Genomic DNA, 14406 nt, shown 5'->3' with positions numbered 1-14406 from the left:
AAACAAACAAATAAGAATCCAAACATTCCTTCTCATATTTAACTTAAGTTCCGTTTACATTGTATTAACTTTTGAAAATACTGATGACAACATGTAAATGGTTAAGTTTACACACCAGTTCACATACTTGCATTTAACAAAATTGTTGTGTTTTTTTTTTACTTAAATTCATTCTAGACAGACGTTCCTGTCCATATAAATGGACAGTGTATTTCAGCTAAATACTTAAGTACCAATTATACACCAAAAATAAGGACATCTTTACATTACATCCTTTTTATCCAACGCAAAAGGCAAAGGGATATAGAATTAGTGTTGTCCGTCAATCAGAAAATTTATTTTTTGGCGACGGATATAAATTCAACACATTTGCTTGTTCTTTTATGAATCCATGTTATTTGTACATGAAGCCAAACTCCCGAACTGTTCCGCACCCTAGTCCTCCATGTCTATGTCCCTCAACCTTTAAGCTTATTTAAACAGTTGGTGAACTTTCCACTGAATGTTCAATTCAAGTCATTAATAGTTCACCCAACCCATGAATCTTCCACCTTACCCATGAATGTTGCACCCAACCCATTAATCTTCCACCCAACCCATGAATGGTCCACCCAACCAATCAATGGTCCACCCAACCCATGAATCTTTCACTCAACTCATGAACGTTCCACCCAACCCATGAATGTTCCAGCCATCCCATGATTCTTTCAACCAACTCTTGAATACTCCACCCAACCCATGAATCATCCACCTTACCCATTAATGTTCAACCAAAGTTCAGAAATTTTTCAAACAATAATTAAGGAATATTCCAATAGCGCATCTGATACCCAATTTCAACATATGTCACAATAGGAATTGAAAACACTAACAAGCATGGGCACTGACACTCATACAACAAGGCAACTATATTGTGAGCCAGAACTGACTCAATGGTCACCAAATGCACCAGAATTTTCGCAAGTGTGTGGATCCCATATGAGCCACAAATGCTGGTTAAAAGCTACGGAGGCCGCATATGGCATAGGACCCATTTTCACATGACGCTGCTCATATTATCATTTTAGAATTCATCCATCAATAGAGTAATGTACTATACATTAACATAATGCAGCACCTTGTAACAAATAACAGTAAATAAATCATATTAGTACATTACCTAATACACTTTTCGATAAAGACTGTCATTAAAACCTGACTCGCTATAAATGTATGTCATGTTTCACAGGCAAATCTCAAATATGTTAACGCCATTCAAAGTCGTATTGTCTCCTGTGCAAACCGTATGATTACTACCAGAAAAATAACATTCAACATAAAAATCATCTTCTGAATATATCCATGCAGTCAAGTAAAGATTTCAACACATTAATTCAGTGGTGAATAGGCTCAAAGTTGACACTTCTGGAGGGATCTGTGGGGAAGAACACTTGTGCCCGGATCATGATACGATTAAGTCCCTACAATGAAATACATTTTGAAATGCTGTAAAATCATTATATTTCATTGGATATGAATCTTCATTGAGTTCGTGTGTTTACCTTAACTAATTTTAATGCTTACGTTAAGTATATAAACCGTAAAGGTGTTCCTGTCCCTAAATGTACATTTAATTAATAAATAATATGTTTATGCGGGTCTCTATGTGCAAAAGGTTTACTTCAGTTTTTGTTAAAGATTAAAGTTATTGCTTTTACATTGAATTATTTAAGGGAATCTTTTAGTGTATTGTAACCTTTTATGGAGTTATAAATTAAATGTTTGTGGGTAATTAACAATCGCACATTCTCGGCCCTTTCCGTCAAACATCGGATTATTGATAATCTGCGAGGGGTACCGAATGGGTTATTAACTCCCAATGAGGTGGCACAACAGCAGGTGCATTTGCTTTTGTATTTTTATGTATGTAATTTTCCCGAGGAAAAACTTAATTAAGCATTGCTACCAACAGATAATTTTAAACACTTTTGGAATTATTAGTTAATAAGCTGAATTTTTAAAGTTTATTTTTCGTCAGTGGTTAACACAATTCATTTGATTTTTTTGTTCATACAAATCTGACATCTAAGAAAATTAACTTAATTTTTGGATGTGAAAAACTATTGCTACACATCGCAAGTGTACAACTAATTACATTAAAAAGTATCCGGAGCACTTCCGAACAGTAGTGAAAAATTATGTTCATGTATATGTAAGCAGCACATTACAAGTATTTCCATGTGTCATGTTACATTTTAAAAAGTATGTTACTACCTTGAAAGAAAACTGCATCAAAATCTAATAATAACTTTGTGTTCAGAGGTAATGCTGCCAGTAAAGCCAACCCGCTCAGTAGCAAAGCAGGGCTTGCGCTGCCATTCACCAGATTAGCCAATGGGTACACATATGAACATTTGTCTAAAGAAATTACCATTTGGTTACAAGTGTTTCTTCATAATCACCTATTAAATATCCAAAATAATAAGGATTCAGACATTACGAGGTCAATTTTGCTATAAAAAAAGTTTGATCATGCAGGAGCCCTGCAAAGTGAAAATTGCTATATGCAACCAGCAAAAAACGAAAACAGCCTGCAAGTAACTCGCAGGCTGTTCAGTTTTTATGCTGTTTGCTACTCATCCATATTTCAAGGTTGGAAATGAAGCCTATACAATTTAAAAAAAAGAAAGGTCTTAAATTTAATTTGATTTTGTATGTGACTATAAAAGTTTCAAAGTGCGTATCTGAGTGGTAACAGTTTAAGAGATGCACATCACCATACCTGTGTGTATATCTCTGAGTTTCGTCGTTGAGCAAGCGAGGCACATATCTGGATGAGATCTTCTCTCCGCCCGCACGGGCGTGGATACCCACCATGGTAACTCCGATGGGCCATGGGGCATTACATATGGCCATATCTAGGTAGGAGGCATTGGCCTGCGGAGTAGGAGCAGGATTGTTGAGTCATTACATGAAACGCGCAATAAGAAAACCGGTCTTTATGCACGTGCCTAAAGTGTGGTTACAGATAAGCCTGTGCAGTTCTCACAGGCTAATAGGGAAAGACACTTTCTGCTTGTATATTTTTTGTTTAAAGGAAGTCTTTTCAAAGCAAAAAATCCAGTTTAGGCAGATAATGTTGTCCAAGATAAGCAAGCATGTGCTGACTGCACAGGCTAACCTGGAACGAAACTTAATATACATGCATTAAGCCCCGTTTTCCAACGTGAGACTCGTATTAAGTACCTGGGCAAGATTGTATTAATTCCAACTTATTACCAGATTAATGTGTGTTTTTATCTAAGAAGTGCATAAGTACGCTTACTTAAATGATGCCCTTAATATTTAAAAGTATTTACAATGGCCTCATGAACCTTAATAGAAAATTTGTGTTTGCCTACATAGGTAAGAAGTCTGGGTATTTAATAATTTGCTAAATTAGGACCATAGATTACATGGTCTTAAGGTCTTCAAGTATATGTTATAATGAAAAAAGGGTCATTATTGCAAAGTTGATTTCATTAAATAGATCTTTGAAAACCCACTTTAATCATATTATTGCTTACTTTGAAAAAACATCTAACAAAAAAGTTGTACTAAGTCATAATGTCTTATTGTTACCACTTAAAACACACACGTTATATTTAATATAAAGATAATATAAAGAGTGTGCCCTTCATTCAAATACCTAGTGTTATTCATATAGAAGCTTTATAGGATATAACATAGATGCCATGTATGAACACTACACAAACTATTCTAACCCATCAACTACTATAAAGACTAAGGTCCAAACTTAGCACAAGTTTGGGAAGTATCCTTACAATAGGAACTAAGACAAATGAAAAAGCTGTATTACAGCAAAAACAAGACTAAAAATGGCGCGGCAGAGGCCGACGCGTATCCCCACGCCGCATGTTTAAACCAGGGGCGCCCCAGGGTTGGTAATGGGGCCATGCATAGATGAGATTGACCGTATTGTCATAAGAGATGTTTAGTATCAATTTGAAGTAAATCGGTGTAGAAATAAATAAATTATTGTAAAATAACATAAAAACATGAGTGAAAATCTCTGACCCGGCCGCACCCTAACCCCCATAACTTTTGACCAAGGGGTCAGATCGAAATTCCAAATAGTGCACTGTCGCACATATGCTCACAGCAACCATGAGTATTAGTTTCAAGGGATTAGTGCTAATAGTGTAGGGGGAGACAGACGGACAGACGGACAGACGGACATACGGCGGCGATAACCACATAATAGATTTCAAAATCTAAACGCGGACCCTAAGTTCAAGGTCAAGGTCACAGAGGTCAAAAATTGTATGCGCATTGAAAGGTCTTGTCCAGATTCAAATGCGTACCAAAAATGAAAGCAATATCTGCATAGACACAGACGTAATGAGCTTTTTTTTAATCGCGGTCGCAGATTTCGAAACCTGAACGCGGGCACCAAGCTCAAGCATTTCATGCGCATGGAATGGTGTTTTCGAGCTACACATGCGAACAAAATATGAAAGCAATATCTGAAGGGACACGGTAGGTATGAGCCTTTTTCGAATCGCGGCCGCATATTTCAAAACCTGATCTCTGACCTCAAGTTCAAGGTCAAGGTCACATGGGTCAAAATTTGTATGTGTATGGAAAGGTGTTGTCCAAATGCACATGCATTCCAAATATGAAAGCAATATCTGAAGGGACACAGTAGTTAAGAGCCTTTTTCGAATCGCGGTCGCATATTTCGAAACCTCAACGCTGACATCAAGTTCAAGTTTAGTGCTTTATAAATAATCAAGCAGGAACCATATATTTATTTTAGTTATTTCAATAACCATGGTAAAAAAACACAAAAACATTTTCTTATAAAAAAAATCTTAAGTAGCCTGCAAATTGCCTATATTGTTCACTATCCGAGATCCACATACCGAGTTTCATCAACCTATCCACAGTACTTTTCCAGTTATCACATGATACAGATTCACGGCCGAACATAACGACGGACAAAGGAAAACCTAGAGTCCAATATTGTTACAATATGGTTACAACCGTAGGGGACCAAAAAACATGGTATAAGATACAATAAATCAAGATAGTACAAATCTACAAATCTTACTGATTGAGATGATTAGTTTTTTGGGCCTTAATCTTTGAGGTATAATTACAGCATAGTGAAATAAGGACTCATAATTATACACCGTTTTGCAGATGACTGTATGTTTTTACAGCTATCATCATTCAAATACTGTTAAATTTTCTCCAAAAGAACCTGGACTACCTTCAGAAATGGGCTAACGTCTTTGGAAAGAAATTCAACGCAAAACAAATCTAAATTCTCAGCTCTAAGCTTAATGTTCAGCTCACAATCCAGCTTCTTCTATAATATCAACAAGCAAATCTACAAAATAATTTAGGAAACCCCCTACATAAGTATTACTTTTCAGGAGACATTGAATGGAAAACCCATGTCACCAAAATTACTCGTTCAAAGCAAGCCAAATCTACAATTGGATTTATCAGAAGAAATCTCAAACACTGTTCTGTAAACTGCCGCAAAATTGCTTACGTAGCACTTGTCCTGCCCAAGCTCGAATTCGCCAGTGCTGCATGCGAACCCATACCACCAAACAGACATTGACCGCCTAGCGCGTGCCCACCGATTAGCCGCAAGGGTTCATCACCAGAGACTACGGCTACAGACAGCCGGGTTGTGTCAACAAAATGCTACACAAGTTTGACCTACCTCAACTCCAGGACATACAACGTGCCCTCAGGTTGACGCTCTTCTACAATGTCACGGCCGTTAATCGACGGCGCCATCTCTTTTTGGCGATGCATTACCAAAGGAGCCAATGCTACTTCCGTGATGGCGCTAAGGCCCGGATATTTGGAATTTTCAAGGATAATTCTTCAGGGTGAGTAGACTTTACATGTGTTTTCAACATATTTTGCATTATTTTAAAAGTCGGGCCATGTAGTGAAATTCAGCAAAGAATTCTTCATCAACAATTGTACAAAAACGTACAATCACAACTTGGAAACGTGGGGACCTTTATATGCCATGGTGGACTTTTTGAAATCAAATCGAAGTTTTTTGCCTGTGTGAGGAGAAAATGTCTACCAGATCGATACGCTAATGACATCAAACGATCAGAAAGACAGCAATCACTATCTCTCAGATTGCGAAACGTCATTATGCGATGAAGATGGCGAAACATCAATGACCGTTCATGAAAGGTTTGAAACTGAAAAAAAGGATTCTAATGTATATGCTTATTTTCATTAGTGACTACATGTGCTTTTTTTTTTACATATTTGTGTTGTTTTTGGAGTTTTATAATATTATGTCTTATGTGGTACGATGCACTTTTATTAAATTTAAATAATTCTGCCATATTATTGTATTTACCACGTGTTTCATAATAGTGTACGTGATTTATTTAAGATTATATATTATACTTATACTATTAAATAGTAAATAGCATAAAATGAATTATAAATCAATAATGTGAAATTACATGTAAATTCATGTTAAACGTTTGTTGTGTATTGACATAGTAAATAGACTATTGATGTATCATAATCAGCATGTTCTAATTTAATATGCGTCGTGCGAAAATGGGCCTTATAACATATCCGAACAGTGTACTCTGTTGGGGAGTCATTCTGTCCTGACCAGTGTAGCTCCAGATATTCCTCTGCATCCCTATACTCTGATGAGGAGCCATTATGTCCGCTAATGAGACCTCACAACTTGTGAACTTAATAGCCGATAACTCTGGATCAGCAGACGATTTACTGCTTAAATCATTCGTAGAACTCCGAGAAAGCCGATGTATCACGATTGAACAGCGGATATGGCAATTGTGATACATCGGCTATCTCCGGACTCCTCCGGATATATGGAATAAATTGTCTGCTGACCCAGAATGCGGAAATGGTAGCACTAGACAAGATTGCGCTAATGGACATTTATATTGTAAAACAAATCCAAAACCGTTTAATTCTATAGTATATTTGTCAAATCAAGAACATCTAATGAACCATTACACTTAATTTTATTACACTGTGCATGTGTATCATTTCACACTGTTTTATCAAGAGTAGTTCACGCGTACTCTCGACTGCATTATCTTTTCAAGAACATTAAAGACGGGTCTTGGAATTTTCGTTGGAGGATGTCCATGTTTGTTAATAGTTGGTCTGGGCCTTGGAACGAAATTGACGAGATCATTTCCGGCGATCAGAGCACGTTGTTCCATCTCGTATTCCAGTTCCATGGCGGCTTCATCAGCGAGGAAACTGTCACATGGCGACACATAGAATCCGCTGTCACCATCGCTTCCGTCGCATGTTAAAGGCCTCGAAGTCTTTGCAAAGATTGATACGCGTAGGAGCTTCAGCAGTTCCTTGAGACGCGCATCTACTTCCGTTTCGGTGCATGGGAACCGGATTCTGCTGTCTGGATGGCGTAGCCTGTGTTCAATGCACTCATATTCTCTGGCAGATAACGCGATTCCGTCATTGCCCACGTATTGCGCAGGTAATATCTGCCTTTGTTTGCTTGTTACCAATGATTTATCGCTTCGTTGAGACGCTAAAGCTGCTTTCGTCTGATTGCTTTCTCGTCTGTGGTTGAATTTTGTGAAGCTCGTTGTGGCATTGCTGAACTTTTGGTTAGCAGCAGTAGTAGTTATATTCATTGTATTTGGTTTTGGGCTACGAACATCCTTCAGGTGTCGGCTCCAAGATGCAACTTGTCCTCCTGCGCTTTGTGATACCTTTACTAAACCTGTGTCAATCTTGGAAGTGGCCTTTCGGACGCTCATTTTCAAGCTTTCCATCTGTCCGATGTGTCTCGACATCGACATGTGCCCAGTTGCAGACAATCTCTCCATTTTAGACTTTGGCTGCCACGTGTTCAGTTTTGATGTTGCTTGTTTCAAGCACGAAGTTCTGCTTGCATTCTGTTGTTTTGCCTGCTGGAAGTGGGCGACGGATCCGAACTTTCGTGGGTCTTTAACCGCTCCCCAGTTGTTCTGTCTGTCCATGGAATATTCGCTTCCAGGGTTCTGTTCCTTCCAGGTATGTAGTTTTGACGTGATTGCGTTCATCTTGCGATTTCTGGCAGCATTTTTCATTTGAACCATCTTGAAATGCGCAACTGAGCCGTATTCCTTTTCCTTTCCTGGGTCTAAGTCACTACAGCTTCTATCAACGGACTTCCAGGTGTCCACTCGCTTGTGAATACCCTTCAAGTGTCGCAGTCTTGCCGCGTTGTCCCTCTTGATTTTCATGAAGTGAGCGACAGAGCCATACGGTATCGGCTTTTCATCCACCTCTTTCTCTGAATAACTGAATTCCTTGTCCGGTGTGTGCCAAGTTTGTAGCCTTTGTCCAATCAGTGTTCCGCCTTTCGGACTATCGTTGGTTTCATTGGTTTTATCGTAGTCTTGCATTCCAGATGTGTGGATGTGACTGACACCTCTTGAAGATGTGCTCAGTGGTCTTTGAACGTGCGAGCTGGCCTGTTCGCTTTTAAGACGCTGCAGTTTGATAGCGTTTCCCATTTTGATTTTCTTCAATTGCTCAAGACCACCATACTTCTTAGCTGGAATGATATTGGGAGGATCCATATTAACTTTTGATTGTGGTCTCTGATGTTTTAGTGGCGGTTCGAAAGAGCTATTTGCCGTCAGATTGACTGAGACCTTTGTCACTTTCGCTGCTGTTATCTGAGCATCTGCAATGTCATTGCTACGGGGGTTGCTGGAAACGGTTGCACAATCATCATTTCCTGAAACATGTTCGTCATAGACACCAATGGCGTCATAAGGCTTTAAGGAAGTAGGTCGACAATTGTGACTATCCGCAGTTTTCTTTTCATAGCCAGATTCATCATCATGGCGGGACTGTTTTGTCTGCTCCGGCAGTGTTACATCGGACCTTCCGGCTTTCGGAGCAACACTCCTGGTGACTGCATCACTGGCAGTGATGTTCTTCAGTCGCCTAATTTTGACAGCGTTCTCCATCTTTATCTTTTTCATGTGCTCAAGGCTGCCGTACTTCTTAGCTGGTATGATACGTATGGCATCAACTTTCTCATTTGTGTGTTTGTTCTGGGTATTCGCCGTATCTTTGCAAGGATCACTCGCTGTTGTTTGGACAATATCATCAATTGCATTCAACTCGTCGTCATGGTATTGACCGAAAGGCATGCGTTCTTGTGCGATGTCCAGCTTGTCACCCTCAAACACGGTGAAGTCATTGCTGTTCTCTTTAATGACGTACACTACGTTTCTGATATCCAAAGATCGACTGGCTTCTTCCTGTTGTGCTTGTTTATCTTGCGTGCAGTGCGTAGGCTGCCCGTCAGACATAGAGCGATTGATTGGAGATCGATTGACTTTGTATCTTGATATGGCGTTTTCCGACAGCGCGGCAAGATCGCCTAATGTGAATGCATGCATGCCGTTCACGAATTCGTCCTTCCCGTTAGTGAGCGCAAATGTGTGGCACGGAAATGTCTTAGGATTGATCATATTGGAGCTGTAGTCATCTCCTTGTCTCGACAACTGCACATTCCTGATTACGTTCGTGTCAAACTTTTTCAAGTGATCAAGCGCTCCCATTCCACCTATGGAGTCTGCAATACGCCTTCTTGCCGTTATGATCTTCATCCATTTCATGCGAATGTTATTTTCAATTCTGATCTGCCTCATGTGTTCTATACCTCCGCACTTATTTGCATGCACAACTTTGAAGGTCTCGAGTGGGGACCTCGGCGTTTTGACAGCATTGTCTTCGTTGGTTTGGCTTGAACATGTTTCTGTGACACTCAGCGCGTCGTTTTCCCGAGAGCCGAACATATTGGAGGAGAAAACGGAGTTGTTTTTTGTCAACTGAACTTTGCGAATGACATTCATGTCTGACACTAAGGCTTCGTCCAACAGCAACGTTGCAAACAACACCTTTACCTATGGTAGCTTTCATTCGATCGATATACATTCCATGTTTAAAACTCGCCAGCTTTGATGGCGTCATAGCGTCATCTTGTTTGTTGTCTGTTATTTCAAGTGCCTCTTTAGATGTAGCCTTTGTGTTACTTATCGTATCGCTATCCTGTTCTTCTTCTTTGTGCAAATTTTCATGGTTTCTAACAACCTCTGTATCGCAACACATGTCTTGAATCTCAGAAAAGATGGTAGCTTGTTCCTGATCACCAATCTCAGGCTCAGCAGTTGAAATCGCTTCAGTTTCAACTTGTTCTTTGTTTGCTTCATTAGCAGTGAACACCGGCTTGGCATATTTATTGGATTCACCCGTTTCTCTCTCGGGCATTAAGAACTTAATATGTGCTTCTTCTTTTGCGGTTGAGGAGTTGTTGAAGCCAAAGTCGTTGTCGTCATTCCTGTTGGTTTCCGTCTCGGTTTCTGGATTCTTTACATTTCGAGACTTGGTGGACATTTCCGCAATCGTGGTATGTTGGAAAGAATTGAATAATGATGTATATGATCACCGTTGAGCAACATTTTTTCATCATTTATATTTATAATATTCACCATCATAACTTGATCATTATAATTATGAATATCGGGTTACACTTTCAGTGTATACATGTATAATTAGTATCATCATCATGATCGTCATAACCATCGTCATTATCATCGTCGTTTCAACATCATCGTTATTTTATTAACAACAGCATCATCATAATAATCAGAATCACAATCATAACAGTCCTTAAACAAATTGCATAAAATCATAGTATTGCATAAAACTAATTCGTCACAAAGCAAATATATCATACAAAAATACATGCATCAAAAATCACTTATTGTATAAATTAAAAAAAACATCAACATACAGTTTTGACATTCAACAAGACTCACAAATGGTTCGCTCTGAGGCTGGGTGTGCAATCTGCGCAGCTGCACACATTTTTCTGTCGTCTGCTGATTGACATGTGCGTCCATAATGTTGTCTGCTTCCGTTCCAATAGCAACGCAGCAGTCTGTTGGCGGTTCCTCTTTATTTCGAGACATGAGCTTTCTTCGCAATCGTCTTGCGATGTCTGAAATAAATCGCGGACCTTTCGTGAAGGATTTTTTTTGCACTTCTCGTAGCGATGTTGGTATGTAAGGAATTCAGTTTTCTCGTATTGTTGCTTTTCACGTCAATTCATTCAAGAACAGTAAGCCCGCATTTAAATCACAATTTAATGTATCTAAAGGACCGTATCTTTGCATTTGGGGCGTTTTGCCTGATAATCGAACTTCATCAATAACGTATTTAAAGTGTTTTCAAGAGTTTTGATGAAAATTTGATGAAACTTGCCGGGAAAAAAACCGAAAATGGTCTACCCAATGTCAGATATTATTAAAACAATATCCACCGCCGCATGTTACAGTTACAGTACATGATTATGTAAACTGTGCTGAAACTTAATGTATGTTATTTGCACAGACACTTCTTTAAAGATATGGGAAACGTATCTACGATTTACCAAAATTGATTCATTACTGAGCAATTCTTAGTTAAAACAAGTAAAAAAAACAATCTTTTTATCAAACGCTTTTACATAACATACATTAATTTAAAAATTAAATATTGTATTATATATATGCTTCATATAAAAAGTTACTTTACTTATTTTTTATTATTACTGTTATTGTTTATAGTTTTATAATTATTTATATTATTATTTACAACTATTACCGGTAATCGTTTACAATAAATGCTGTTGTTTTATTTTGCTAAACGACTAAAGGACACCAGGAGAAAATACAAACTCTTGGATTTTTAGGAGAAGCTTTTAATAAAACAAATATCACGCTAATAATTATCGCGAAATATCTCAAGCGAAAGTCCCCGCTTACCTTGTATTTGTAGATAAAATGTTATATATTTTATTCAACTATTTAAAAATCATCTCGAAGCTATGTGTGTTTAAAGTAAGTTGTATTCGTGACAAATTAAAGAAAATAAATATATGTTTTTGTTTTTACTTCAGCTTACTTAATTATAACGACTTAATTCGTATAGTTAGACCACTTACTTTGCGCTTTTTCTAAGACTCTTCTCGGCGACCTTGACCCTGACACGTCCCCGAACTCCTCCGAGATCAGTTTCACCAGTAGCTGGTCAGCGTTTCCGTCTTTGTTGCCAAACCGATGACGCAAAAAAGATATGGCGGATTCCTCTTTTTCTGCCGGAACGCTATTGTTATTTCCCATTCGATTTCATAGCTACATCTTTGAAATATGTTTGCTTAACTTCGCGTGCTTCGACTTCGCCGTGGCTAATAATAATGACGACGTTACTATGACGTTACGCGACATTACTGACGTTTGAGCGTCACATAACTTTCTATCTCTTTTCTTATTGGACGTTGGTCTCACAGCAAAGTCTGGTGACTTTTGCCTTGCTAAGATAAACTTTCTCCCCTGTATCATTATAGGAACAACATATATTTTCTGCTCGGACAAGTCTCCTCCGCTATAAAAATATATCAATCAATGACATCAGACATTTTAATATCGACTCTTTATTACATAGAAAAGTCATGACATGCTAGTCTGCGTTTAAACGGCCATCCAAAATGGCGCATACGAAATACATGTAATCGCCTTAATTGGAATCTATATGTATCGCCCCAATTAATTTTATAGAATCAACCATTCAGCAAAATAATATGCAATTATTAATTGACTACATTCGACTACATGGTTATGAACCGTGAACGTGACGAATCCTCGTTACATTACTATCCATCGCATTTATTATTCTTAGTTATAAGAAGAATTTTCGCTCTACGGGTAATTTTACTTTAGGCCAAATTATGCTTTACTCTGATGTTATGCTAGAGCAAAATACTTTTTGTTCAATTGGGCAGATATTTTGAAAATTCCAATTCGTTTTATTGTAAACTTGTATATATATTTGAAGGATGTGCTACGGGAGACTTTAAACAAGCTAGGGTTAAGTCTTTGCACAAGAAAGATAGTAAGTTAGATGTTGGAAATTATAGGCCAGTCAGTATACTTAGTGTAACTTCTAAAATTTTAGAAAGAGCAGTGTACATACAATTGGAATCTTTTTTAACGTCAAACAATATTTTTGATGAGCATCAATCAGGATTTATAAAATCCTATTCTACCGAGAGTTGTTTTATTCATCTTCTATATTCTATTAAATTAAACACCTCAAAAGGATTGTATACTGGAATGGAAATGTTGGATCTACAAAAGGCCTTCGATACAGTTAATCACAATATTATTTTTGGAAAACTAGAACTTATGGGCATACGATCAATTCCCTGGTTTAAATCTTACCTATCAGATAGAAGTCAAATTGTTAGTATTGGTAAGTATTCCTCTAATTCTAACCCTGTTTCGTGTGGTGTGCCACAAGGCAGTATTTAAGGGCCTCTTCTCTTTCTTTGTTACTTAAACGATATGATTATAAGCATAGACAAAAATGCAAACTTATTAATACGCTGATGATAGTACACTTTTATTTAGTCATAAAGATCCTGTTTTTACATCCAAAAAGCTAGATCGTATTTAAGAATGTTGTTTTGAATGGCTAGTGGATAACAAGTTGTCACTACATCTCGGCAAAACAGAGTATATTATGTTTGGGCCAATACGAAAAGTAAGCGAACTGAAAGTGTCTCCAGTAAATTGTAATGACCATACGATAGAAAATGTTAAAAAGGTTAAGTATTTGGGCCTTCAGATTGATGATACTCTTTCTGGTGATAATATTGTAAATAGCATCGTTTCTAAAGTAAATGCAAAACTTAAATTTTTATACAGACACAAAACTTTTAAAACTAGATTTTTATTCAGACAAACTGAGAAAAGTGAGGACATATATATGTATTATTGATTTAAGAATATGACTGTGATATAAAAACAATTGGAATCTGTGATACATACTATTTGAATTGAAATATTTCCATATTTGCAATAATATTTGTTTACCTAAGCCTCATGTTTGGTGATGTTATACACTTTTTGTTAACATTGGTTTAGTTGTAGGGTTGAGACGAAACGCTAAGTAATTCACATGTTTTCTCTAAATCAAACACCAAAGTATATGTGTGTAAGTTAGATCACATAACAACTTGATCATTTTTTTCGTACTTTGTATGCACCCGATTGGAAATAAGCTCTCAGCTTTATGGGTTATCCATAGGTCAAATTTAGCATTTCAATTGATAACTTATTTGTATAACTGTACTAAAGATATAGTTTTAATTTATTTAAATATTCATATGTTTGATCATTATAGCTTTCAGAATGACATTGATGTAACTATGTTTTATGTATTGAGATATTGTTTTATGCGTTTGACCTATAATGTAAAAAAATGAATAAATAAATACGTGCAATGATTTGAATTACATATCTTACACTATTAACA

At 37.4% G+C, this 14406-nt stretch overlaps 1 protein-coding gene across 3 annotated transcripts in view; it reads right to left on the bottom strand.

The window, feature by feature from the left end:
- The window catches only part of LOC127881770 (uncharacterized), a 136378-nt gene extending 124097 nt beyond the window's left edge, over positions 1–12281 (bottom strand). Inside the window, exons 1-2 of one of the 3 annotated variants that reach the window (XM_052429908.1) lie at positions 11995–12281; positions 10869–11050 (exon numbers count right to left, since the gene is read on the bottom strand). The gene's annotated coding sequence lies outside the window, so the exon portion shown is untranslated. The remainder of the gene's footprint in view (positions 1–10868; positions 11051–11994) is intronic. The other 2 variants (XM_052429909.1, XM_052429907.1) reach the window with 2 other exon arrangements.
- Between the last annotated feature and the right edge of the window lie 2125 nt (positions 12282–14406).

This window comes from Dreissena polymorpha, chromosome 5 (assembly GCF_020536995.1).
Source record: "Dreissena polymorpha isolate Duluth1 chromosome 5, UMN_Dpol_1.0, whole genome shotgun sequence".
Classification (NCBI taxonomy): domain Eukaryota; kingdom Metazoa; phylum Mollusca; class Bivalvia; order Myida; family Dreissenidae; genus Dreissena; species Dreissena polymorpha.
Note: the sequence above shows the minus strand (reverse complement) of the source record. Positions and strands in the feature narration are given on the sequence as shown.